The sequence below is a fragment of the Phascolarctos cinereus genome, unplaced genomic scaffold (assembly GCF_003287225.1).
Source record: "Phascolarctos cinereus isolate Bilbo 61053 unplaced genomic scaffold, phaCin_HiC Scaffold_4;HRSCAF=312, whole genome shotgun sequence".
In the NCBI taxonomy this organism is placed as follows: domain Eukaryota; kingdom Metazoa; phylum Chordata; class Mammalia; order Diprotodontia; family Phascolarctidae; genus Phascolarctos; species Phascolarctos cinereus.
In genome coordinates this window covers 136,562,655-136,590,345 of record NW_027555847.1, presented here as the reverse complement: position 1 = coordinate 136,590,345, position 27,691 = coordinate 136,562,655, and the positions used below count along the sequence as shown (strand labels likewise).

At 41.9% G+C, this 27,691-nt stretch overlaps 1 long non-coding RNA gene across 4 annotated transcripts in view; it reads right to left on the bottom strand.

Moving 5' to 3' along the window:
• The window catches only part of LOC144456815 (uncharacterized), a 47,737-nt gene extending 20,455 nt beyond the window's left edge, over window positions 1-27,282 (bottom strand). For 2 of the 4 annotated variants that reach the window (XR_013485933.1, XR_013485934.1), the window contains exons 1-2: window positions 27,034-27,279; window positions 22,443-22,572 (exon numbers count right to left, since the gene is read on the bottom strand). This is a non-coding gene — a long non-coding RNA (uncharacterized LOC144456815). Of the gene's footprint in view, window positions 1-20,340; window positions 20,899-22,442; window positions 22,573-27,033 lie in introns of those variants that run through there. The other 2 variants (XR_013485936.1, XR_013485935.1) reach the window with 2 other exon arrangements.
• Window positions 27,283-27,691: the final 409 nt, after the last annotated feature.

Below are 27,691 nucleotides of genomic sequence, written 5' to 3'. Positions count from 1 at the left end.
GATAATGTATACATTATATAATATTTATGCATATAATTGTGCAACATGTTTCTACATAAAACATATTTATAAGTTTTACTATTAATGTAATTATTTTATATTAATAATATAATACCCTGACATATAACTATTTACATATGCAATTATATATATTTATATATTACATGTGTATATAATATAGGATTACAAATTACAAATATTCAAATTAGAGATGTAATTTTTTTCCTATCCAAGTTTATGGACCCCCTGACATCTATTAATGGATACCCTGGGGATCTCTGGACTTCTAGTCTACTAGAACATGCCCCAGACTGGGAGTCAGGACAGAACTGGGGTCAAATTCTACTTACTATTTATGCCATGGGCAAGTCACTTAACTTCCCAGCCTCAGTTTCCTCATTTGTAAAATGGGACAATAATAGTACCCACCTCACTGGATTGTTGCAGAGATTAAATGCATGTAAAGTACCTATCATTATTGTCTCCTCCTCACCACTGAAGTCACCCTGCCTATCACTAGTGCGTTGCACATCATTCAACAATAACAACCTCAGTTCCCTAAGCATCTATCCCAGGAAGGCCCCTGTGATGTATGCAGTGGGAAGACAAAGATCTCAACTTTAGGCTTCAGTTATCCCATCCATAAAGAGAGAGTGTTTTAGCTAGCAAGCTAGACAGAGCACTTATGAAGTCCTTACTATGAGCCAGGCACTGTGCTAAGTGCAAGGGGCTTCAAATACAAACAAGCAAGACAGTCCTGCTTTACAGGACCTTACCTTAGAGTGGTGAAAACCACCAGGAAATAGAGCTAGAAAGTAGGGAGGGAGGGGTCAGGCATGCAGCAGCATATGGAAATGGCCAAGAAGTGGTGTGGAAACCTGGTTCTAGGCAACATAAGGTAAAAGCTCACCCTTCAGAACCCAAGGGGCAGAGTCCAAGGTTCCAGTAAGGAAGGGTAGGGGGGATGAGGATGATAGCCTCAATATGGGCAGCACAGTGTAGAGAAAAGGTTCTTTTCATCTCCAAATCCTGTGACCGAAAATATCTGCCTTCAAGGCACTTATATTCTATGGAGGTTGAATGTATGAGAAGAGGAGAAGAGGACTTTTTGGATTATCTAATCCAAGCTCCTCATTTTCCAGATTAGGAAACCAAGGCCCAGAGAGATGAGTTTATCTGTCTAATGTCACACAGCTAGCGAGTAGCAGGGCTAGGATATGAACTGAAAAAGATACAGATCTGTATAACACAAAGCAGGATGTGGTATATGCTTAAAAGAGACATAAACAATTTATTTCAAGGACAGAGAGAGAGAGAGGCTGGGGGAGGGGTTGGATATCGTATTATGATGAAACTGCATATACACTTGGGGTCCTGTGGTGCAGTCTCCATTGTCTTTCGTGCTTACTTTCTTAAGCCTGCAGAAAGGTAATGTGCCCATGTATTAAGCATCCAATGAGGAAGTGTCATATCTGAATTGTCCACCATGTGGCACTATACTTAAGATACCAACCAAGTAGTTTTATCATTGGTATGCAAATGCCAAAGCTAGCCTTTCTCATGGCCAAGCTGAGCCAAAGTGGAAAAACCCTATGCTGGATGGGTTCTGACTTTAGACTAGAAGATGATGAAATGTCACCCAAAAAGTTAAAATATGAAATCCACAGTTTGCACATAGCTCAGAGCCCCACCCTGCATCTGGACTTTTCCTTTCTCAGTTTGAATATTGTCCTCCTACCTACCTGCAATTAGCAGGACACAAGCATCAGACTACAGACTCACAGTTTATCTAACTAAACTGTTGAGAATGCAAGGAAAGAGGTTTTTAGCTCTGCTGCCTGGGGTACCCTACCTTCTAACTGCCTCCTTGCTCTTGCACTTTCAGGCTGCCAGAAGAAAGAATTCTGAAGCTCTCCTAGCAGCCCCTGATTCTGGGAAGATACAAAGGGAGGGGAAGGATTGAGTGTCTGATGACCTCAGGATCATGACTGTAACTGAGGGTAGACAGAAGAGAGGTGAAAAAGTCTCCCCACGTTCTTTCTTGCTGATGAGGTTTACATATGTTGCAGTCCCTGGTCATTAATTCAGTTTCACCTCTAAACTGGTCATTTTGCTCTCTGGGTTTCCCTTGCCCACTGGACTCAGCATTGGTCCCTGTTGCTGCAGGTGGAGCCCTACCAGGGTAGCTAGATGGTGAGATGGGTAGAGTGTCAGCCTTGGAGTCAGGAGGCCCTGAGTTCGAATCCGGTCTCAGGCACGTACTAGTTGTGTGACCCTGGGCAGGTCACTTAATACTGTTTGCCTCAGTTCCTCATCTGTAAGATGAGCTGGAGAAGGAAATGACAAGCCACTCTAGTATCTTTGCCAAGAAAACCCCAAATGGGATCACAAAGAGTCGGATACAACTGAAACAACACAACGGTAGAGGCTTGGGACATGGCTGCTGGTAACAGAGCAGTCTGACCCCCAAAGTCTGCTGACTCCTGGAAGCAGTAAGCCTCAGTTTCCCTGCAGTGGCTCATGGCACCCTTGCACTTCTAAAGACTAACAGAAAACTTGTCTTAAGAATGAAGAGAAAGGATGGGAAAAAACCAATCAAGGACACCAACATCCAGACCTCAGTTCCTTCCTCCTACCCTGGGGCTTCCTGTGTCTGAGGCAGTATCACCTCCTCCTTTTCCCCCTCTCAAGCGGTTTCTTGCTTGTTGTGACAATTCCACGGTGGCCGTGGTCAGCAACACTCTGCCAGCACTTTCAGTCCTCCGATTATCATCACCCGGGGCCCTGAGGTACGTAACAATCCAGACAGACATTGCATAGATGAATTTGGCCCTGTACATGTGCCAAATACTAGACCTTTCACATAGTCTTTAAGGTCGGTGAAAGATCTGTCCTTGGCCACAGTTACCAAGGTCAGCATTGCACAAATCAGCTGAGCAGGTAAAGTGGGGCCCAGCACCCTCCGCTGGCTTGCTCTCAGTTTGCCTCCTCTGTCTTTTCCTCCTTCCTCCTCTGCCCCAGGGCAGTCCTGTGCCTCATTATCTACGTGGATAACTCCCAAATCTCTAGCTCTACCCATATTCTCCCTAGAGCTTCAGTCTCCTATTTCCTGCACCCAGCTCTCCATCTCCACAAGGATGTCTCACCAGCATTTCAAACTCAAGACATCTGAACTGGACTCGTCACATTGCTCACCACCTGTACCACTCACAACAACAATAAATAACACAACAGCAGCAGCAAAACCTGGCTTTGATCACGACTTCTCTCCCAGACACTGAGGCTCTAAACCCCAGTCATCTTGGACTCAGACATGTCCCCCTCATTTCTCTCTCTCCCCAGGCCCACTCCTTATTCAGTCCTCAGCAATATCTTCCAGTTCAATCTCCTACCCATTCAGAGGGCTATCTCTCTAGCCAGGTTCTTATTACCTCTTGGCCAAGCTTATAGTTGCGGCTTCCTAAACTAGTCTCTCTTTTACTCTCCATTCCCTCCTTAATATCCATGCCAAAGTAATCTTTTATTAGACTGCTCTGATCACCTCATTCCTGTTCTCAAAAACCTTCAGTGGCTCCCTAATGGCATCCCTAAAAGATCCAAATATGAACCCCTTACACCAGCACTTATGGCTCCCCTTCATCTGTCTCTAACCTACCTTTCTAGTCTGCTTGCCTCTCTGAGAGCTAAGACTCAAGTTGGACTGGAATGACCTCTCTGGTCTCCAGGAATTTATGCAGTTTTCCCTCATGCTTAAAAAAGGATCCCCAAGGGGCAGCTAAGTGGCACAGTGATAGAGCACCGGCCTTGAAGTCAGTAGGTCCTGAGTTCAAATCCAGCCTCACACACATAACACTTACTAGCTGTATGACTCTGGGCAACTCACTTAACCCCAATGGCCTTGCCAAAAAAAAAAACAACAAACAAAAAACAAAAAAGGATCCCCAACTCCCCATTTATTGAACTCCCCACTTCTTTCAAAATCCTGGCCAGCTACCACCTAAAGTTTCCCCATTTCAAGTAATCCTTCTTTTTGCCAGTCTCTTACCATTTTCTGTTTTGATATCTCCTAAAGCACTTAAAACATCTTTTTTAAAAAAAATTTTTAGGCCTGGATTTGAACTCAGGTCCTCCTGACTTCAATTTAGGCCCCATTAAAACATCTTTAGCATATGTTCTAGTCATTGTACACATGTCCTAACCTCCTACCATATTGCAAATTTCTTTAGAAAAATGCCACCTTTCATCTTTGTATGTCCCCAAATGCCTAGAGGTAATTAATAAATATTCACTGAACTGAATTTCATTATTCTCAACAGGCTGTCAACTAATCCTCTTGTGGGTGTTAGCCAAGAATGGCTTAAGGTCTTGCCACCTTCAGATATAGCTCCATTGAAACTGGAAAGGTTTTTTTCCGAAAGAGATGAGATCTACAATGGTGGAATTTCAGGCACTGTGACAGTGAGTATACAGGTAGCAGGAAGACAGACTCCCCATTCACTCCTACCTGATTCTGCCTCTTGCTATAAGATAGTGCAAAGAAAACTGAACTGAACTTGGGGTCAGAGGACCTGGGTTCAAGACCGAAATCTGTCACTTAAGATGACCCAATTATTTCACCTCTATGAGCCTCAGTTTTCTTAGCTATAAAGTAAGGATAATAATTTTTGCACTTTGTTGTTGGAAAAGCACACTGTAGGCTGTAAATGTTACATTTAATATGTAAAGCCATTATCATTACTGTTGCTGTTGTTGTAAGCTGTAAACATTACATTTAATATGTAAGCCATTATTATATTGTTATTTGTATTAGCCTGAAGTGATCCTGAGCAATTCAAAGAGGTCACAAGAACAGAGATCACAGTCAAATAATGGTGGTCCCAATCCCATAGACCAGATGCAAACAAAGAGGTGTAGGTTCTCATGCCCATCATCACCAGGGAGATAAGCCCAAAACATTTGCCCAGGTATAGGCAGAGACTCAAAGAACTGGGTGGAACCTCCCCTCCCTCCCTGACAATGAACCAACACCAGTCTACTGGGGCAAGTGAGCCGTGTTCAGACTGAGATAAGAAAGTAGAATTTGGTAACTTCAGTGATCAGACTCTAGGAAACCCTGTTGCTGTGCAATATCAACATGTCATCGAGTAAGTGTTAATAATAGAGGAGCCCTGGCAACTTAGAGAGAGTGGAGGTTTGTGAGGGAGGCTGAAACCAATCCCTCTTTGGCTCTAATCAGAGAGGGCGGGACTGTGTAGTATCTGTGTCACCTGCCTGGGGAGTCAATGGGCTAAGTGAGCCTCTAGGAAGATGAGGTTGCGAGCAGGTAAATCTTGCTAAATCTCTGGGAAGTTTTCCCTCAAGGCCCAGCTCAAATACCACCTCCTCTGAGAAGCCTTCCTCCACCATCCCATACTTGATCTCTCCTTCTCTAAGTCATTTTGGCATTTCTTTGCACCACTCACATGAAGCCCTTGTCTTTCATCAATAATTGCTGTTGTTATTCAGTTGTTTTCAGTCATGTCCAACTCTTCGTGATCCCATTTGGGGTTTTCTTGGCAAAGATACTGGAGTAGTTTGCCATTCCTTCTCCAGTGTATTTGATGGATGGGGAAACTGAGGCAATTAGGGACAAGTAACTTGCTCAGGGTCACATAGCTAGTATCTGAGGCCAGATTTGAAATCAGGAAGACTCATCTTCCTCACTTCAGAGCTGGCACTCTACCCATTGCACCACCTAGATGCCCCTTTAATCAATAATAGCTGACGTATATGGCACTAAGCTTTACTGAGCCCTTTACCTCACTTGATCCTCACAACACCTCAGTGAGACAGGTAATGTGAACATTATTACCCCCACTTTACAGATGAGGAAACTGAGGCTTTGAGAGATTAAATAATTTGCTTGAGGCTACTTTTTCAGTTAATGGCAGAACTAATTCCAACCCAGGTCTTCTGATTGTCAATTGGGCCTCTTTTGACTATATCATGTTGCTCTGTGTTCTAGCACGCCTTTTCTTGTCTGTACATCTTATCTCCCCAAAGCAGCTGGCATGAAGCACACTTTGGATACGGATTGAGATAAGCATTGTTCATAGCTCCCCTTAGTTGATGAAAATCCTTCCAAGGAATGATGGGAATAGTTTTTCAAAAGGAAACCCCACATACCTGATAAATCATCTCTTTTCTCTCCTGCATCCTCCTTTTTTTGTCCAAAAATCTGTTTTCTTTTGTTAAGTCACTCCCTTGCTATTTTATTACTACTTCAAATCTAGCTTTTCCTAAATAAAATTATAATCATTCTTAATTATTTTGGTCTTTATTTTAGCACAGAATGTAAATGGTTGGGGAAAATGTCAGTAACTATCTGAATACACAGATTTTTATAAGTTAGGGATTCTTATCTCTGCCCTGATGATTAAAGGTCAGTCTAGTCTAGATTTTACGATCTTATTAATATGTATTAATAAATTCCTAGGACATAGAAGCAAAGAGCAGAGAAAAAAATAATACCAAATGAACCTTCACTTGTAATCAGCAAGCATGGCTGTGGAAGATGAAATTGACTAGCTGGTGCTCACTCTTTTTTATCTTTATCTCTTCTGGAAAGGAGCAAACAGGTCCTCCCAAACCATGCCTGTCTTCACCTCTCAGGACTGGCATTGGGTGCAGCCTCCCCTTTTGACACTACCCTCTCCTCCCTTTCATTCTTCCCAGACTTCCTAGCATCAAGGAAATGGGGAGGCTCCTGCCTTAAAGTTCAAAGCAATTCCATTGCTTTGATAAAAAGATAAGATCACAGTTTCAGCCTAGGGGCATTTTTTTCTTGCCCACAGTCCATGTGAGTTCTTTTCTCTGATATTTTCAGAAGTTTATTAAAGCAGATTATTAATAAAATTATAAAAAGTTAGAGCCCCCAGACTAGAATCATCAGGCCAGAGATGAGAATCTCTGACCTATAAAAATATATGTATTCAAATAGTTATTGCTATCCCCATTTACACTTTTTCTGTACAGAAATTGACAAAAAAAAAATTAAGAATTGTTGTAATTCCTTTATCTAGGGAAAGCCAGCTCTGAAGTACTAATAAAACAAAAAAGAATGGCTCAGCAAAGGAAATAGAGACTTGGAATTTAAATCTCTACTGTTTTGGACAGAAAAAAAGGGGTAGAGAAGAGAAATGAGATGATTCATTTGGTGCTTGGGTTTTTCTTGGGAAAAATCAGTCCCCTCCTTCTTTAGAAGGATTTTCATTAAATAAGTGGAGCTGTGAGAATTGGCTTCTAGTTGCTTAAAGTCAGTCCCCACTCAAAGTGTTCTTCAACCTGGCAGCTACTTCACTTCTCTTTATTCCCACTCTAACCCTATTCCAAATTCCTGGGACAGAATGACCTCACCTAGTCCAGTCCAGTCCCAAACTGCATGATAGACTCCATTTCTTCCAGGAAAAGAATGCTATTTCTTTAAAAAAAAATTTTCATTCAAAGAAATGGCATTCTTTTCCTTGAAGAAAAGGGGTTGTCAAGATATTAGGAGCTAAGGCCCAACAAACAAGCTGTGCCCTGAGCTTGGCATAACAACAATCCTTTGTGCTCACCCTCTGGATGATCTCAGTTGCAGCAAAATCCCAGAATTATTTCATATAATAATTGTATTGCTTTGACCAGCACCAGGTCTTTTTTGAGCTTGGACAAGCACCTGCTGTATCCATGTATCCACCGTCATAAAGCCTGGCTAGGAATCAAACTTGTCACACTGTTGCTGTTGGCCCTCATCATCTGGGCTACAATTCACTGCGCAGCCATAGGTATAAGTAGAGATCTGCCTACACTAACACAGGTCCCCCCACTAGGGGCGCAGGGCTCTGGCATGTGTCCTTGCTTGCAAGCTATTTCCCTCATTTTGAAATTAAATTTCTGTATGATTCCTGACTCTCCTGTCTCTAGCTTGCTCTGTTCAGCTCCTGCCACCCACAGGTTAGAGGCCAGTTCCATCCGGCTGACGGTCTATTATGCAGTTTGGGACTGCACTGGACTAAATGGGATCATTCTGTCTTAGGAATTTGGATTTTCCAGGGGCCACTCTCGATGGTTTGTTATGCTTTTCTTCAGTAAACATGAGTCAGTGCTAGGTGATGGAGATTAAATGTACACACACACACACACACACACACACACACACACCCCTACCTCTAAACTTGCCTTACCCTCAAGGAGTTTACTTACTTACTGAGGGAAATACACATAGAGAGAGAGATATATAACATATTCTCCACAAAGAGGGAAATCACAATCTATGGAGCTTAACAGATTCCAGATGTTACTTACCTAAATATATTTCTGCAATGTGAGCCACTCAGGGCCCCACAGACCAAAATTTAAAATCTCAGGTATGCAAAATAAATACAAAGTAATTTCTAGAGGGGCAGGGGTCATGGGGGTGTTGGGATAGGTGGCATACTACATGAAGAAAAAAAAACCAATGAAAATGAATGGCACGAATGTGGTCATAGTAATCTTAAAATAGGATGAGATGTCATGGAATATTATAAAATATGCAGGAGAAATAAAAGAAAAAGACAAAGTTGTAACAGCTTTTTGTGGCTTACTAACAACTACAAGGAATAGAAATATTATGATGATAAGACATGGAGCCTACTTTAGCTACGTGGGGGCAGCTAGGTGGCACAGTGGATAGAGTGACAACCCTGAAGTCAGGAAGACTCAAATTCAAAATCTGGCCTCAGACATTTAGTAACTATGTGACCCTGGGCAAGTCACTTAACCTTGTTTGCCTCCGTTCTTCATCTATAAAATGAGCTGGAGAAGAAAATTGGGACAAATCACTCCAATATCTTTGCCAAGAAAACCCCAAATAGGGTCACAAAGAATTGGACATGACTGAAAATGACTGAATGACAAAATTAACTATATGGACTGAAGATTGTAATCAAAAGTTCATTCCTGGGGGCAGCTAGGTGAAGCAGTGAATAGAGCACCAGCCCTGAAGTCAGGAGGACCTGAGTTCAAATGCAGCCTCAGACACATAACACTTACTAGCTGTGTGACCCTGGGCAATTCACTTAACCCCATTGCCTAACCAAAAAAAGAAAATGGTTGGATCAATTCACAACTCCACCAACAATGCATTAGTATCAGCACAGAGTTTTTAATAACAGAACTAAAATTCCCATGTCTTTTATTCCTCTGGTCCAGACTCATGAACTGAAAGAATTCAAAGGAGTTGAGGTTTTCCTGCTGAAAACCATTTGGTCAAGAGCAAGATTTGAAGTTGTCCATAGTTCTCATCAGACTCTGGTAATAAAGTATCTGCTCCTGCTGCCTGGGTCAGTTCCGGATGTTCCAGTGTACTGGGGGGTACCTGCTGCTCATATTGTTTACTTGATTCCTGATAATGATTATCTCCCCTTTGGAATTCCTTATCAGAGGATGAGAGAGGTTGAGAAAATAAAGAGAAGAAAAATAAAGAACATAAAGTACCAGTAAGATTCTTCTTATTCTATCACACCAACTTCTGATCCTGTGGCAAAAAAGATCATTGTGATCCCACAGTGGGGAAGGGTAATCCTTTTCCCACACCAGGATCTCAGAATCTTCTCCTCAGACTTCTTTCTCTATGGATCATTTTCTCACTCCTTGAGGGTCTCCCCTGGGACAAGAGGTTATAGAGCAGGCCTGACTCGCTAGTCTCCTACCTCAGTTTCAAGATTAGAACAAAATGAGACACTGGAAGAACACCTGACAGTTATAAAAGGCTATTGACTTAGCCACAGCAGGAGAAGGATATTCAGAGCAGGAAAGGATATTCAGCGAGGACAGAGCATTGTTTCAGTTGAGCCCAGATTCCCTGTTACCCGTGTTGGTCAAGCTGGTCTGCTGGTCAGAAGCCTATGGGAGAAGCCAGGTGACTTCTTATGCCTGTAACCCACCAGAAGTGACATCAGTGGTCCAAGACCGTGGTCCCCTGAGGCAATTAAATCTCAAAGATGGCTTCACTTTGAAGTAAAAACTAGCCTGACCTGCATGGGGTAGTGTCTTAGGATATTGCTCTTATCTTTGAGATTCCTGTCTGAAATTGGATTTACCCAAGTCTCTCTCAAAACCAAGTTCTGCATACACTCCATGCTGCTGATCTATAAAGTATATGTCTATTTTGGGGAGGGAGGAGTCCGGACCTGAAATGTGCATATATTTATTAAAATTTTCAATAAACAGAATAAAATTTTATCAGCCTTTCTTTCATTCTTTCCTTTTATCATTGAAGAGAACACAGGTCCCCATTAATGTTATCAGTTTATGCAATGCCCTCTTATCTCCCTCAAATTATTATTCTGCCCTAGTGCACAGGGTAATGGTACATGAGATACAGAAGGAAGAATAATAGAGTGCTGATGACAATCATCATACTTTCCTCCTCTCCCTCATCAGGAAAAATCAGTACTATACTGAACATATGCTCAGAACAGAACAAAGCCATCCAGTAGGAGAACAGGCTCTCCCTTCCTTTGTGCTTGAGAGAGTTAGCAGTCATTCTTTTCAGAAACAAGGAACAGAGAGATGGACAGCTGCTAGGGGGACCCTCTTGGCAATAGTCACTATTTGCTGATGTTATGACCTAGAGTGAAAGTGGAGATGGGAGAATTGAAACTGACCCTTAAGAGAAGATCAGTGCTGTGGAGGTTGAAGCCCTAGGGATGGCAGGGAGACCAAAGAAATGCAGAGGTGAGACCTTGGCCAGAAATCAGACCAACAGTCAAAGTGGTCACTAGCACGTGAGGCATTCCAAGCCCAGAGAGCAATTTCTGAAAATCTCAGCAGCTAGAGAGGACAGGAGACCCATCTATCTCCTAGAACTTCTCATTTTTCTCTCTTGCTCTTCCTCTTTAAGTCTGAGACCCAGAGTTGAGTCCTGGTCAGAAGCACCATTCCCTTTCCATGACCAATGAGTATGGAAGGAGGTCCAACGATATGGTCATGAGGAATGTTCACATCGGTATGCTGAATTTTTTTCCTTACGTTCTTGACATGTTAAACTGATACAGAAAGTTGATGTACTATGCAATAAACATATAGACTAAGGTAGATTTCTAATATGCAGGATGGGGGAAGAAACCAAAGAGATTTTCTAATTTCTGTAGTTAGTTTTGAATAGTATTTTATATCAACCCCTAGGCTAAAATCCAGAACTGCTCAGCTAGAATTTTTGCCCAGTCAGAAGGAGTTATGCACCTGGAAGGTTGAGGAAGGGAGACTCCTGCACACAGGTTAGAGAGGACTTTTTGCACATGTATCAGAGAGACTTGCAAAATCATTGGGTTGGTGGCTCAAGGTACAGTGACCCTGCTAATCAGCTTAGTGTAATAATGAGGTGATTGATTTACTCAATCCCATTTACCTAAAAAAAGTGATAAAATGCTCAATCAACCTCACTAATAAGCCTTAAACTAAGTGTGAAAAGTCTTTGAAAGCCATTTTATAAAGTGCAATGATGCTAGACTGGAAGTCTGTTCCAACTGGCTAAGGATTTTGATTTAAATTTTTCTAAATTCTATATAAAATCATTCAACTAGCTGGAATCAAGAAGTTCCAGCAGTGGTGATCAGGTGAGAGCATTTTAGCATGCCTATAAGGCAGAAAAGGGAAACTGAGGATTATAGGCATCTTGAAGCAGAAGAACTTCAAGGAAGGTCTTTCTTTCCATGTGCTTATCTACAGGTGCTATGATATAATCTTTTGTTTTTTAATGAAACCTTTCTAGTAAACCAAATTTCGCCTAAACCACAAAGACATGAATTAAAAGAATAATTTTTAACTAAAAAACCAAAATTAAAATAAATTAAAAAAAAAAAACACACGCACAGAAAGAGGCTAGGGATTACTGGAAATAAATATCAGTTTAGAGTTAGGCAGAAAGCCCACACACTACCTAAATGCTAGGAATTTTCCTAACTGGGGACTCTGAGGGATTGAAATTGAACTCATAACTTTTTGTCTAAAATAAATCCCTAAAGTGGAAAAGGACATAAGCCACACAGACCTTAAGGATCATTCTGCTCCTTGGGTTAAAACGAGCTATTTATTGTAGCAGAGTGGATCATGTTTGGATAGAAGTTCTTGTATTCCTTCCAGGGCCCTCTCCTGGGCTGTTGTAGAGTACTGAAGCTGTAGGTTCCCTAAAGAGGTCACACTCCCCTGAGACTGCCCTTCCTCGGAGTAGCTAGCTTGTTTTATCTCAGCTCCTGGCTGGAAGCATTGTTAGGGGTCCGGGCTCTCAGATGACAATCTGAGGTGGGGGAGGGTGAGAGCATCCCACTCTCTCTGGGCTCCTCCTCCAGTTCCTCCTTTGGTTACAGATACAAGGTCTGCCTCCTCCAAAGATTAAGTCTCAGCTAGAGCTTAATTCCACAGCAACTGTTTGCTGGAATCTTCTTCTCTGATATACATAGGCAAGAAAGTGAGTCTAATTTGTTCAACCAGCCCTAATTCATTTCATCATCTGATTCTATTCAGGCTCAAAATGCTTCACTCTTTCCCCATTCAATTAACTAGTTTGTTTGCACTTAAGTTGTGCCTTTGACTGGACAACTGATTAAAAAAGGTATCTAGGAATCATCCACAACTAGTTTACACATTTGACTGACTAATTCAATCACTTGATAAAGATATCAGGGCATAGAGCACCTGTTAGTTACATTATTTGAGGTCATTGTTGTTGAATGGTTCAGTCATGTCCAGCTCTTCATGATCCCATTTGTGGTTTTCTTGGCAGGGGTCCTGGAGTAGTTTGCCATTTCTTTCTCCAGCCCATTTTACAGATGAGAAACTGAGGCAAACAGGGTTACGTGATTTGCTCAGGGTCACACAGCTAGTCTGAGGCCACATTTGAACTCAGGAAGATGAGCCTTCTTGACTCCAAGCCACCTAGCTGCCCCTATTTGAGGTTAGGAGGGTAATACTTGTAACACTCCCCTGTTGGTTAATTAATAAAATGATACACTGTCTTACAGGAGGCTTTTTGAAGGGAGCACACAAACTGGTTTAGACTAAAATTACTACCATAGCACTTCAAGCATCACATAGGATCTTCCATCCCCAAGTGTGCACATAATTTACATTTATGACACATTTAAGAAATTATATTGAAAGAAATATATCAGGGGTTGTGTATTTCTCATAATCCTCATGATTTCTGGGAATATCTCTACTCCCTGCCCCTCCCCCCCAGCTCTAGAAGAAACACTTTTTTTCCCCTGTAAATTTATTTTAGTTTCTAACATTCACTTCCACAAGATTTTGAGTTCCAAATTTTCTCCCCATCTTGTCCCTCCCCCCACCCCAAATACCCCTTCCCCTAATCTGCCCTCCCTAGAAGATACATTCTTGAAGGAGGTGGGGAATGTTTCTCTTTTTGTCTAAACTCAGCTGTGTTTTAGAATCTGATCAACAGAAGGAGCCAGGGCTCAAAAAGAAAACCAAAACAAAACAAGGAAAGGGGCAGCTACGTGGCGCAGTGGATAGAGCACCAGCCCTGGAGTCAGGAGGACCTGAGTTCAAATTTGACCTCAGATACTTACTAGCTGTGTGACCCTGGGCAGTCGCTTAACTCCAATTGCCTTAAAAAAAAAAAAAGGAAATATGGGGCAGCTAGGTGGTGCTAGCTCAGGAGGACCTGAGTTCAAAAAAAAGAGGGAAATCCCAGGAAGAGGGGAAGGGTGGAGATTGGAAGCTTCTCAGTGAAGTGATCCACTGATTTAGGTCTTCTGGAAAGTTTGGGCTGGACTGCTCTGGGCAGGGGCTGAGGGCTGGGAAACCCAATTCACTCATTCTCAAAGTCCTTGCCTCACATAGGGGAAGGACTTAACTCCTCTTCCTTCTCATCCTTTTCCTACTTCTTGCTTAGGGTCCCAGCCACTTCCTGGAGTGTGATGAGGTTGGGACAGTGATAAGAATTTGAAGTTAGCTGGTGTGCTTGATCCTTCTCACTAATTTCTGACGAATTCAAGACGCAAGAAAGGGCTAGAAACTGAACAATTTCTTTACTTTGATTGTTATCACTGCTCAATGATTCCTCCCTGACAGCAGTTAGCAAAACAAATAAGTTTTCAGCAGGAATTTTTCAATCTATAAACACTCTTAAAGAACTGTCTTGACATTGCCCTCCAGATTTTTTTATTTTTTAGAAATCGACTAGTTTGTTTTCTAATTTGGAATGTTCTGCCTTTAAACATGGAGAAAATTTTACTGGCTTCCTGCTTTCATTCTGACAAAATTCCTTCATAAGTGACATAATGCAAGCTCTTCTGATTCTTCCAATCCAAGCTCACAAAACCAAATTTTTGAACAATCTGTGTTATATAAACTATTTGGTTCTGTTATTTTTGCAAATAAAACCATTCACTGTGCTTTATTTTAAAATTCACCTTATATTTCAATAGTGTTTATGTAGACACAGAATAGTGATAGAAAGGCCCCAAAATATCTAGCAGGACTTTTTGTAGTAGCAAAGAGCTGGAAACAAAGTAGGTGTCCATCAATCAGGGAATGGCTAAACACTTTATGGTACATACATTCATTATTAATTCTACTGTCCTATAAGAAACAATGAATATAACAAACAAAGAGAAGCATGTGGAAAGCTTAAGTGAATGATGCCTTTTGTCTTCACGTCATAGTCATTTCCTATCCCAACCTCCCCAACTGAACCCTCCTGTGTGACAAAGAAAACAATGAGCAAAACCATCCAATATAGTGTCTGACGATATATAAAATATTCTGTCCCAGAAGTCCTCCACCTCCCTGCCATGAACTTGAAGAAGTTTATTCCATTCTCCCTTCCCCATAACCTTCATTGGTTTTTTCCATTACTCAAGGTTCAACTTCCTTTGGTGATCTCTTTATTTACAGTGTGGTGGCATCTATTATTCTCTTGGTTTGGTTCTATTTTGCTCTGCATCTATGCATATAGACCATCCAACATTTCTCAAAATTCTTCATATCCGCCATTTGTTAATGCACAATAATATATACCAGACTCTTTTCATCTACTCTCCAATTGATGGGCACCACTTTATTTCCAGTTCTTTACTAATGCAAGCAGTGCTATTAATATTTTGGTATATAGTGGACCTTTATTTCTGTCTTGACTTCCTTCCATCTGATCCCACGTTTGTTTACTCCCTCAGAATCTGAGCCCTTTGAAAGCAAGGTCTGTCTTACTTTTCTATTTGTATACCCAGTTCTTAATATAGTGCTTGTCACATAGTAAGGACTTAATACTTTTTCATTAATTCTTTAAGATATATGCCCAGTTGTGGAATGGACACAAGCTGTCACTGCTTTTACTTAATTCCAAGATGAAATCCAGAACAGTCAGACTACTTTCCACCAACAGTGCACCAATATTCCTGTTTTCCCACAGCCCCTCTGACATTTTTTGTTAACTCTGCCAATTTGAATATGTTCTAGAATCTTGCTCCTCATTCCTGATCCTTTTACTTAAAGCTAGGTGTCCTGTCACTGGCTTGACCTTATCATGATCCCACTCTTCCCGCAGAATGCAGACATCCTATCTCAAAGCTTCTTCCTTATATTTCTCTCCTCTACTCCACCCCGCAGAGATGGCCCTCAACCCCCAAGTTTTTCCCCTTTGCCATGTCTTCCAAGTTGAGAATTCTGTGTTCCTAGAAGGGGACTCATCAGAGAGCTATTTGTAGCAAACTGGGAAAAAAAATGAGTGCTGGTATCAGCAAGAATGCGGACCAGATTAAAGGGGGAGGGGAATGGAGTTTCATTTCTGTGCCCTGAACATAGCTTCATATTAGTTCAGGTTCAAGAGTCTTCTATTTTATCTTTATTTCATCTAGGTCTGTCCCTATGTTTCTGGTACCATGTAGCTCCCTACCACCCCATTAGTCAGACCAGATTTTCAGCCTTTAGACTAAAGGAAAGGCATACCCACCCCCCTATACCCTAGTCTCCCTGCCCTCTCATCATGCAGTGGCCTGGAGGTCTTGCGTCCTGTGAGAGTAAGGAACATTTTGACTCCTCCTTTCCAGAATCCCTACATCCCTTCAACTCTTCGACCCCCAGAGCAGTTTCTTATGGAACAACATGACTAGCAACCCTTGGGATTCACCATAAAACCTAACTTTCATCTTCATGTCTTACATTCCCAATCCCAGAATCTCTGAGCTAGGAGGGCACGCAGAGGTCATCTTGTCAAACCTGTACCCAAACAGGAATCTCCTCTACAAAACCCCTGACAAGTGATCACACAGTTGCCACTTGAAGACCACCAGTGATAGGGAACTTTCTATCACCTTGGGCAGGTCTTTACACTTTTGGACAAATCTAATTGCTAAGAAATTTACATCAAGCCTGAATCCTAGTTCTGCCCTCTGAGGCCCAAGCAAAAGAAATCTAGTTACTCTTCCACAGCCATAATCTACTCCCAGGCCTAAGTCTCCTTTCATTCAGTTTAAAACATTCCTAGTTCCTTTGACCGATCCTTCTGTGGAACTGTCTCTACTGCCCATACCGTGTTGGATGTCCTTCTTTGGACATAACAGCAGTTTTTAAAGTTTTTTCTAAAATACTACAAACCCCATTCTGAACACAATACTCCATGTATGGCCTGACCAGGGCAGATTACAGGGATCACCTCCCTTGCTCTTACATGAGTAACCCTCTACTATCCCACTGTTCTGACAGAATAAAGAGCTTCACTCAGGACTGCTAGGGAACTCTGCCAAATTATTCTCCTTTCCCTTCCCACACCTAAAACCGCCTTTAATTCCTGTATATACAATCGTTATCCTGCCCATCAAGATTGTCACTGCCCCAGCCCTATATAATACTGTCCTAGAACCAGGCCTCAGGGGACAAGTCTGTTATGCCATAGCAAGGAGAGGGACCCAGTGTCTGCCTGTTATACTAATAATAATATCCACCATTCTTGTTTAAGTTTTACAAAGCATTTTCCTCACAACAATGTTGTGATGTAGGCAGTACAAGTTTATTATCTCTTTTACAGCTGAGGAAAATGAAGCCCAGAGAATCAAAATAACTTGGCCAAGGCCCCAAAGCTAGGATGCTGAGGCCTGGGTTACCCCAAGGTCAGGCCAAGGGCTTTCCTACTATATCACACATGTGGCCTCTTCTTCTGTGGGCAGAGGCTTAGCTCTGTGGCCAGCAGGAAAGTTTCTGTTTCTTCTGCACAGACTTGGTCACGTCATTTCTCTGCTCAAAGCTAATTATGGGCACCCCTTTGCCTCCCTGGCAAGTTCAACCTCCTCTCCTTGGGGTTCAAGGCTCCTCATAACTTGGAACCACTCCAACTTCATAGTATCGTGTCATTTTATTCCCTTTATCTTCAGCAAGCATTTAAGTGTCTACTTTGTTATGGGCTAAGGTATTAGGAATACAGAGCCAAAAAAAAAAGAATCTCCACTCTCAAGAAGTATACAATCTATGTAATGTTATACTATTGTGCTATAAGAAATGATGAGCAGGCAGACTTCAGAAAAACCTGGAAAGACTGATATGAACTGATGCTGAGTGAAATGAGCACATGTAATAGAGAGCCAACCTGCTGAGAATAAAAGAATGGCCATGAAGCAGGGACAGCCAAGTTCAGATGGTGAGGGTAGAGTGGTGAGAAGGCAAAGGAGCAAAGAGGGTAAAGAATAGCACCAACTTAAACTGGTCAGCTACAGCATCAAGATTTTGAGGGAAGGAAAGTGAGGCCAGAGTAGGAGCTAGGGCCTGGAAAAGCAGTGAGGGATAGAGAAAATGAAGGTTGTAGTGAAGACAAGGTACAGGGTTTCATATAGGAAATACTCAGGGAAAGATAGAATGACAGGTCACGACCTGTTGGATCATGAAGGTAAAACATTCTCAGGCAAGAATGAGTTCCAGGGGATGATCGTCATTTGTGTGGCTGAGGTGGAGAGAAAGTGCAGGTTATATGAACTGAGGAGGCTGAAGATGTGGGAAGCCAAAGTATTTGAGGGAAGCTTTCTCCAACACTGCCCCACCTAGGGTCAAGGGCTCAGAGAACACTGTCATTCTCTAATGCACTTATATATTATTACATATGAAAGTTACCCATTTTTGTATCTTATCCCCCTCCCAGACTGTAAGGTCCTTAGGGTAGAGATTGACCCTTGGCTAAATTTTATATTTCCTCCAGCATTTAGCACAATACTATGCACACAGCTGCAACTTAATAAATGTCTGTGATACATACATCTTGTATTTGGCTCTCACCAATCACAAAAAAGAATGACCTCATGTACCCATATTCTTGTTCTTAGCTGGAGGCTTCAATAAGTACTGGTATTTCAAATGGAAATCCCTTTTTTCACTCTCTCAGCTGGCCCCCTTTGGAGAGTTCCTGTGAATGACATGGAATGGGGCATCCAGAGAGGTAGGAGTCAATCTCCACCTTGGAGCAAGGCTCCACTCTGCTCTGGGTACTGAGGGCTGCTTCCTGCAGAACCATCCTGATGTTCTACTCCTGTTTCCTCCTGGCTGCCAGGTCCTCCATGTCTGGAACATGCAATGCTTCCTTTATCATGGTCACTCTCTCACCAGCCTTGACCCCTGTAACCATGAAGGTCATGGGCTCCACACTTCCAACAGACACTGATCCCCAGGGGCCTTCTTGTAGAGGAAGGAATCACATACCAGGAACTTGCCCTCATAATAAATCCTCAGGAATTCCTTGGTAATAAAACTCCTAAAGGAAGCTTAGGTGGTATGATTACAGGCAAGGGGAAGCCAGAGCTCATAAGTTTACAAGGCTTGGCATAAGCCATTTACTTTGCTTTCTATTTCCAAGTACACTTATTTGTCCCAAACATGTCCAGGATGATTATGTCTTATTACTGAGATCCCAGGGTGGATGTGAAGGAAAGGCTTTGTAAATTTTTTTCATTTCATTTTATTTTTCAATTAACAAACACTTATTTTCTCTCCCTTCTCTCCTTCCCATGCCCCCATCTACAAGAAAAAGGAAAAACAAAGCCTTTGTAACAAATATGTGTGGTCAAACAAAATGGATTCTCCACTAGGACTTTGTAAACCTTACAGCATTAGGCAAACATTACTATCATTACTGTGCAGTATGTGTTTCTGTACTCTTTTTTTTCTCCCACTACTTGGCCAGATGATGAAGATGTGGGAAGCCAGAGTATTTGAAGGAAGCCTTCTCCAACAGTGCCCCACCCAGAGTCAGGGCTCAGAGAACACTGTCGTTCTCTAATGCACTTATATATTATTACATATGAGAGCTATCCATTTTTGTGTCTCATCCCCCTCCCAGACTGTATGCTCCTTAGGGTAGAGATTGACCCTTGGCTAAATTTTATATTTCCTCCAGCATTTAGCACAGGCCAGATACAAATTCCAACTCTGCCACTTCCTAAATATGTGGCTATGGACAACTCCCTTCCCCTCTCTGACCCTCAGTTTCCTAACCTAGAACATGGTGGTAATGATACTACCTACTTTTCAGGGTTGTGATGAGGAAAGGACCATAGAAGCAATACACTTGAAAGGTCTCTGAAAGAAACTCTGAAATAATACAAAATGTATTATTATTATTATTATTATTGTTATTTCACTTAATTTTCTTCCTTCTCCACTAGTCCTCCAAGGCCTCACTCTATGTAGGCTGGGGGGGACCCTGGGCTCTTGACAGATATGCAATCACTAGACTGTCTGTCTGTCATCCAAGGACCATCTAAGCTAAGTTCAGACTCATCATCAGGTTGGCTCCAAGGTCAAGTTCTGGCCAAAGCAACATGAAGATCATCTACTAAGGTGCAGAGGGTTGTGATCTGTGTTGGTGAAGGAAAAAGCTATGATTAAAGTCACATATCTTGGAAGTACTGAAATAAACATCCTTATAACACCCTTATGTTACTATCCCTACTTTACAGAAAGAACAGCTTTTCCCAGAGGGGTGAAATAACTTGCCTAAGATCATCCAACTCAATGGTGGCGCTACTTGGCTTCTGTTTCAGTGTACCATCCACCAGAGCAGGATGTTTCGGACCCTTTTCAGACCATACCCTTTTTTGTAAATTCACTAAGAGGCATTTAGAGTAGTGCAGTATTGGGGAGAACTGGACTGGGAAGACTAAGACTGTCTCTGCCACTTATTTCTACACAAAATTGAGCAAGTGATTTCCCTCCTCTGGGCCTCAATTTCTTTATCTTTAAAATGAATGGGTTTGGTTAAATTTTAACATTCTCTGATTCTGTAAATAGCCTTACTTTAAAATACAAGGGAAAGAAAGGTTTCTTTTTCTGCATCCTAACAAAAGTCTGAAGTGAGGACAAGGAAAGCTGTCTCAGAACTTAGTTCTTATCCAAAAAGAGAGAAGGAGACAGAGGGGAAGGAAAAAGGAAGAGGGAAGAGAAAAAGCCAATGGAATAGAAAAAGGAGGAAAGAGACCAAAGATGAGATTTGGAGAAGGGGCACATCTACTAGTATGGGTCCCCCATTTTCAGTCCAGTTGAGCTGGGGCTCCAACTCTATGCCATCATTAGCTACTGTAGCTTTATGGTCTTCCAGTCCTAGAATCAGGCCTTAGGAGACAACTCTCCAATGTCATATCACCTATGAGAACAACCCTGATTCCTCCAGAGGCACTGCTTAAGAGGCAAGGGAAGGGAGGAGAGACAAGGCACAATCATGTTATGGTGGCCAACAGGAAACATCTGTTTACTTTACTCTGGGAAAAAGTGACCTCACCTGTCTCTACCTTGGAATACTTGAGGGATGCTTTTCCAGAGACAGAGGCTGTGGTGGCAGCCCTTGTCCATTGGTCATTTCCCATGGAGGATCCTGGTAAAGGCTTCAGTGCAAGGTATCTGAGGAGACAACAAACTGCCAATGGTCCCAAACAGATCCTCCACTCTCTCCTAGAACTGTCTGGCTCTTTTTTGGAACTGGTGACTTTTTCCCAGTTTTATCCTGGCTGCTGGAGAATGGCAACATTCCCTCATCATACTCGGTACCTTCTGCCCTCTATGAACCTGCGGGCTCCTGCACTAACATTGCATATGGTTGTAGCACTTCCATCAGTCTTGGTGCCCCATGGCCTTTTCCTTCTTGAAGAAGGAGGTGTACCAGCCCCTCTAACAAATCTTCAGGAATTCCTTAAATGTGGAAGTATCTCAAGGAAAGTTTAAGAAGCACAGTTAGATGGAACACAGGATGAGCACTCTGTCATATATGAACTCCATATTAGACTGTGTATGTCAGAAGTGTCAAAGGTGAAAAGTAGGGCACTCACTAACCCCATATGTCCAGAAGCCAGACCCAAATGTGGGCTGTGGCAGTGTAGGCACCCAAGAAAGGCCCAGTCTCTCTATCTCTCTTTTTTTGGCTTTTTGGTGAGGCAATTGGGATTAAATGACTTGCCCAGGGTCACACAGCTAAGTAAGTGTCAAGTGTCTGAGGCCGGATTTGAACTCAGGTCCTCCTGATTCCAAGGCCAGAACTATCTACTGTACCACCTAGCTGCCCCTCAAGGGTCCAGTGTCTTGAGTTCTCTTTTGTTAGAAAGGGTCTCCTTTTTTTCAAAAGTTCAAAATGAGGCAGAGAAACAAACTAGACTTTTTGTTAACTGTAAATACATACTTTAAAAAACTGTAAATAATGGGACTATTTTTTCATTTTTAAAATTTTTGCTTTTATACTTGAATGTTTATTTTTATAAATGCTTACTAAGTAGACAAGAAAAAAGAAATGTTTTCTTACATTGCATTTTCACAAAACTATGCCTTAGCACATTTCTGTGTCCAGTCAGTTTCAGTGCCTCATTACACAACCCTCAGTTGCCAAATTTGCATTTGTCAGTCATGTCAGTCTACAACATTTATAGAGCTAAGCATCACATTTTAGGAAGGACACTGATAAGCTGGCTAGTATCCAAAAGAAGGCAACCATGCTGGTGAAGGGCCCAGAGAGTCTGCCACACGAGGATCAGTTAAAGCATGGGTTCTTAAACTTTCTTGTGCCATGGACACTTCAGATAATCTGGTGAAGCCTATGGACACATTCTCAGAATAATGTTTTTAAGTGCATAAAATATAATATATAAGATTACACAGGAAATCAATTATATTAAAATATATTTATCACAATATTTTATAAAAAAAAGTTTATGGGTTCCAGGTTAAAAAAACCCAGAATTAAAGGAAATGGGTATGTCAAACCTGGAGATGGGGAGATAGGGAGGCTGTAATTATCATTCAGTACCTGAAAGGGTATCATACAGAAGAAGCACTAGACTCATTTTGGTTGGCCTCAAGGGCAGAACTAGGGAGAGTAGAGTGTTTGAGTGTCAGAGGCTTGATGTAAGGAAAAACTTTCAAATAAATAAGAGCTATCTAAAAGCGGAAGAGTTTACCTTGGGATGTGGTGGGTTCTTCCTCGTTGGAGCACAGATGGCCATTTGTTGGGGGTGCTGCAGAGGCGACTCTTGTTCAGATTTGGGGTGGGACTAGACGCACTTCAAAGTCTCTTTCAACTCTGAAAGTCTGTGATTCAGTGTGGAGGGAAGGAAGGACAGAGATATTTAAGGAAGGGGTACTAATGTGTTAGGCGTGCAGATTATACTCAGCAAATGGCAGGGGGTGTTGCAGAGAATGCAAGTTTCTTGGCTATAAGCAAGAGATGCTAAAAGTGTTTGGGGCAACCAGGTGGTGATGTGGGGTGAATGGTGGACTCAGAAACCCAGGTAGAGGCAAACCTGATGAGAGACTGATTAGTAATTTTCAGCATTCTTTGGTAAGCTTATAAATATGCTAGAGGTGGACAGAAGGGATTGCGCCATAAGACCAAGGAAAAAGTGCCAGCTTCAGACTGGGTTAACTCTTGGTCTATATTTATTACTGAAGATTCCACAATGTCCTTGATTAGAAGACTCCTTTAGGCATATGCAGCTGGCTTTATGGAAAATTTAGCCTGTCAATTCAAATTAACCTCAACATAACCCAGTACCTACTGCAGAGAAGAAACAAAGTTTGATTAGACACAGTTCCAACCCTCAGGAAGCTTATAGTTTAGAAGGGATATGACACATACACAAAGGAAGGAAGGAAATAAGAATTTATATAGCACCTACTACGCGCCAGGCACTGTGCTAAGTGCTATAATATATGCTCTATGAAGGCAAGAGACACGTCTTCTCTAAACTCTATACCAGGGGTAGGGAACCTGCAGCCTCAAGGCCACATGCAGCCTGTTAAGTCCTCAAGTGCAGCCCTTTGACTGAATCCAAACTTCACAGAAGAAATCCCTTTAACAAAAGGATTTATTCTCTAAAACTAGGAACTCAGTAGAAAGGCTGCACCCAAGGACCTAGAAGGCTACGCATGGCCTCGAGGCCACAGGTTCCCACTCTTGCTCTACATGTTCCCCTCCAATGCCTAGCACTCAGTATGTGCTAAATAAATATTTGTTGGATCAAGCAGCAAGCAGACCATGGCTCTTGAGCAAAGATGACATTTGAAGATTAGCTTTGCAGATGGGTGTGAGAGGTATTGGAAAGCTTAAACTGCGACAGCACAGTGATGGACAGAGAATGCTTCTTTACCATATATACCATTCCTGTTTCCAGTTTAACCTGTTGCAGCTTAAATACAGTGTATCCCAAAAATCTTTGTGCAGCTTTCAACTCTAATAGCTTAAAGCTTTAAAAAATGAAATATTTTTAAAAATAAGCTTTAATAGCTTAAAATTACATGAAGACTTTCGGGACCCCCTTACAGACGCACATGAGATTTCTCAATAGCCTACATTTTATTCACAAACTCTCTCCTCCTGACTTCACTGATGTGTCCAATGGCACCAATTAAGCTTATCTCCTAGGTTAGAAATCTTTGTGTTCTCTGTGACTCTTCCCTCTCTCTCACTAATCAGCTAACAACACCTGTTGATTCCACTTCCACAATATGCCTCACATCTTCTGCCTCCTCTTTACTTTTGTTGCCACCACCCCAGTAACTCACTGGACTGCTACAATAACCTCCTGCCTGGTCTGCCCTTTTCTGGCTTCCTCTCCCTCCAATTTATCCTTCACAACATTGCATGAATCTTCATTATGCATACACCTATTTATCTCACTCCCCTGCTCAAAAACCCTTCACTGGCTCTCCAGGGGCAGCTTGATCTAAAGTCAGCTTCTGAGGAACATTTCCCAGATTGGCATTCAAGGCCCTGCCCAATATGACAACATCTTGCCTTTCTGGCCTCATTTCATCTAACTCCCCTCAATACACCTATGGTATGGATAAACTGTCCCCCATGCACGTCCTCCTTCCTTGCTTCTGTCCCTTTTTTTCATACTGCTCTTTATGAGTGGAATTTCCCTCCCATCCCTACCTGTCTGTTGAACTCTGACCCATGTTTTAAAACCTAACTCAAACATCACTTGCTTCAGATTCTCTTCCCCACTTCCCATCCCCTGGTCAGTACCACTGATCCCCCTAGACATCACATGTCACTTGGGACTTGCATCCTTGTCATGTATTATATTGTACTGTAGTTATCTGTGAATGGTGGCACAGTGCATAGAGAACTAGGCTTAGAATCAGTAAGACTTCTCTTCCTGAGTTCAAATCTGGCCTCAGACACTTACTAGCTGTGTGACCCTGGGCAAGTCACTTGACCCTATGTGCTTCAGTTCCTCATTTATAAAAATGAGCTGAAGAAAGAAATGGCAAACCACTCCAGTACCTCTGCCAAGAAAACCCCAAATGGGGTCATAAAGAGTCAGACATGACTGAAACAACTGAACAGCCAACAAAAAGTTATTTGTGTATGTGTAAACTGCTTTCCCCCAACATGTACACATGCATCCTGTCCTTCTGAAGGCTGTGCCCATGTAATAGCCAAGCTCTGGACCTCATGCAACCCCAGTACAGTGAACACAAGCACAGTTAGTGCTAATGAACATTCATTGAATTGAATTACTCTTTCCTTGTGAGAGATGACCTGGCCCTGCAATAGTCCTGCTGTGAAATAAGAAGATTCTTGGTAAGAGTTTGAGGAGAAAGGCAATCAAGTGTCTTCTAATGACCGTCACCTTCAACAAACTACACAAAGGAAGGAGCTGAGAACTGGAACAGGATTCAATCTGACAAGATGGAGGAGAAAATAAACTACTGTCCTCCTCCCTAATCTTCAGTTTTCCCAGCACTTTTTGTTAAATAGCGAGTTCTTATCCCAGAAGTGGGAGTCTTTAGGTTTATCAGATAGTAGATTAGTATAGTCATTGACTGTTGTGTCTTCCATACCTAACCTATTCCACTGATCCACCACTCTATTTCTTAGCCAGTACCAAGTAGTTGGGTTTTTTTTGCTTTTTGGTGAAGCAATTGGGGTTAAGTGACTTGCCCAGGGTCCCACAGCTAGTAAGTGGCCAAGTAGTTTTAATAATTGCTGCTTTATAATACAATTTAAGATCTGGCACTGCTAGGCCACCTTCCCTTGCATTTCTTTTCACTAGCTCTCTTGATATTCTGGACTTTTTGTTCTTCCAGATGAATTTTGTTATTGTTTTTTCTACCTCTATAAAATAATTTTTTGGTAGTTTGGTATGGCACTGAATAAGTAAATTAATTTAGGTAGAATTGTCATTTTTATTATAATAGCTCAGCCTACCTATAAGCAACTGCTATTTTTCTAATTATTTAGATCTGACTTTATTTGTATGAAAAGTGTTTTGTAATTGTGGTTTGGGGTTTTTTTTTTTGGGTGAGGCAATCGGGGTTAAGTGACCTGCCTAGGGTCACACAGGCAGCACCAAGTGTCTGAGACCGGATTTGAACTCAGGTCCTCCTGACTCCAGGGCCAGCACTCTATCCACTGCACCACTTAGCTGCCCCAACTCCTCCATAATCTTATAAAGGAGGTAAACAGACTCTAGCCCTCAACCAGTTCACATCCTAATGGCAACTGGCTCTCAACCATTTCCTTGCCATTTCATTCATCCCTCTTTCCACCATTTCTACCAAAGTTCCCACCATTCCCACAGATTCAAAATGACTGCCATCAAGTTTCTTATTTCTATTTTAGTCCATCATAGGATGTGCCTCTGCCTTTCAAATCTCTGCTTATATAATTTCACCATCTGCCCCAATGTGGTACCTCTCAATTCAGGTTACTTCAACCTTTTACAATGTATTATCCCTTACAATATAGTAGAAACATTCCTAGAGTTGGGGCCAAAAGGACTGGATTATATTATTACTTGGGAAAGTTTTTTTACTTCTCTAAGCCTCAGTTTCCTCATTTGAAAAATGAAGGTAATAAAACTTGCACAACCTATCTCATAAGTCATGAGGATCAAATACAAAATAATTTGTAATCGTAAAAATACTATAAAAAAGCAGTAGTAGAAAATATTATATTTTTTAAAGTACTTTAAAATCACTTTTTGATTTATATTGTCATAGGAGGGCTAGAGCTGGAAAAGACCTTAGAGGACACTGAATCCAAATCCCTATATTACAGATGAGTAAACTGAGGCACAGAGGCAAAGTGACTTGCCCAGGGACGCATAACCAATAAAAGTCTGAGGTAGGAATTTGAACTCAGGTCTTCCTGACTATCCCCATACTCATACCATTTAACTGCTTGCATACAACCAATTCAAAGACTCCTATCTGAGGTGTCTCCCCAAAAACATTTTTGGTAAAGCAGAGTTTTAACTCATATTTCTTGGCAGGGCTTAAAGAAAAGGTATACTTAGCTGCCTCTACCTTGGTATGCTTTTTCAGAGGCTGTGGTTGACTTTCTTTGTCCTTGTCCCTTGACCCTCAGAAGGTCCTGGTACATGCTTCAGTGCCTCATATCCAGAGAACCAAACATATGCTTTACACTGCTGAATGGATCCTTCACTTTCTCCCATGTGTGCTAGCAACTGTCTCCCATTTCCAACTGGATGCCAAGTCCTCCCCATCTGGAGTACTGCAATGCCCCTTCACCATAATTACCTTTGTCCTCCATGACCACTTAGATCCTGTACCCATACTAAACATGATCAGGCACTTCCACCAGACTCTGCCCCAGAGAGAGGAAGCAGTCATACATGAGGAAGTTACCCTCATAAGAAGTCCTCAGGAATTCTGAACACATGGAAGCTGTAACACAGAAAAACAATGTTAAGCCAAGTACTGCACTTGGGTGAACTTGTGTTCAAATCCATGTCTGAGAAAAGGTAGAGTGGATGGAAGATCCAATTACAAAGTGAATAGCTTCAAGGTGTTCTGGCTGCCCTGGGCACAGGCCATAAAGAGAGAAGGCCCAACGAGGCTCAGTGTGCCTGGTGCTACCCCAATCCACTGGGCATGAAATGTTTAAGAGTCACTGCTGGGCTCACTGTTCATGTGCCTAAAATCTATAGCCAAAGGCTATAGCTTAGGTCCATATGAATGTTCCATTGGTACTTGGATTTTCAAGGACCTATTTCATCAGTAAAGTTTTTAGAGTTTGAAGGAATTCCTTGCATTATTTCATTTATGCAACCAATATTTATTAGGCTACTGGGTTGGTCTATTTCTATATTTCCTCTCAGGTCAGAACCAAATCTTTGAACACAATCTCAATCTCAATCCTTGTCCTCTAAATCAAGATACAAGTAGATCAACCCAA